Source organism: Terrapene carolina, unplaced genomic scaffold (assembly GCF_002925995.2).
Source record: "Terrapene carolina triunguis isolate 2854851 unplaced genomic scaffold, T_m_triunguis-2.0 Scaffold28924, whole genome shotgun sequence".
Classification (NCBI taxonomy): Eukaryota; Metazoa; Chordata; order Testudines; family Emydidae; genus Terrapene; species Terrapene triunguis.
In genome coordinates this window covers 144869-145163 of record NW_020693275.1, presented here as the reverse complement: position 1 = coordinate 145163, position 295 = coordinate 144869, and positions in this window count along the sequence as shown.

Sequence of the window (295 nt, the reverse complement as noted above, 5' to 3'; positions counted from 1 at the left end):
CACTCCATCGAGCTAAATGGAAAGCCCTGCCCCTCGAGACATCCATCCGTGTGCATGACGGTCCCCTGAAGGTCAACCCTGACTGTTGACGGGATGCGGCTCCACCGTACTCCGCCAATGATGGGTAACCTAACATGGGATCCGGAATGGCACTACGGCAGTAAGTATCTAGAGGAGGGTCTACAGGCCCTGCAGGCGAAGATCGAGGAATTGGTGGCCAAGGCCCAGAGGCATATTGGGGAAGGCCATCTGAGGTACACTCAGATAGGGGAAACCGTGGACCAGGCCGATGTGA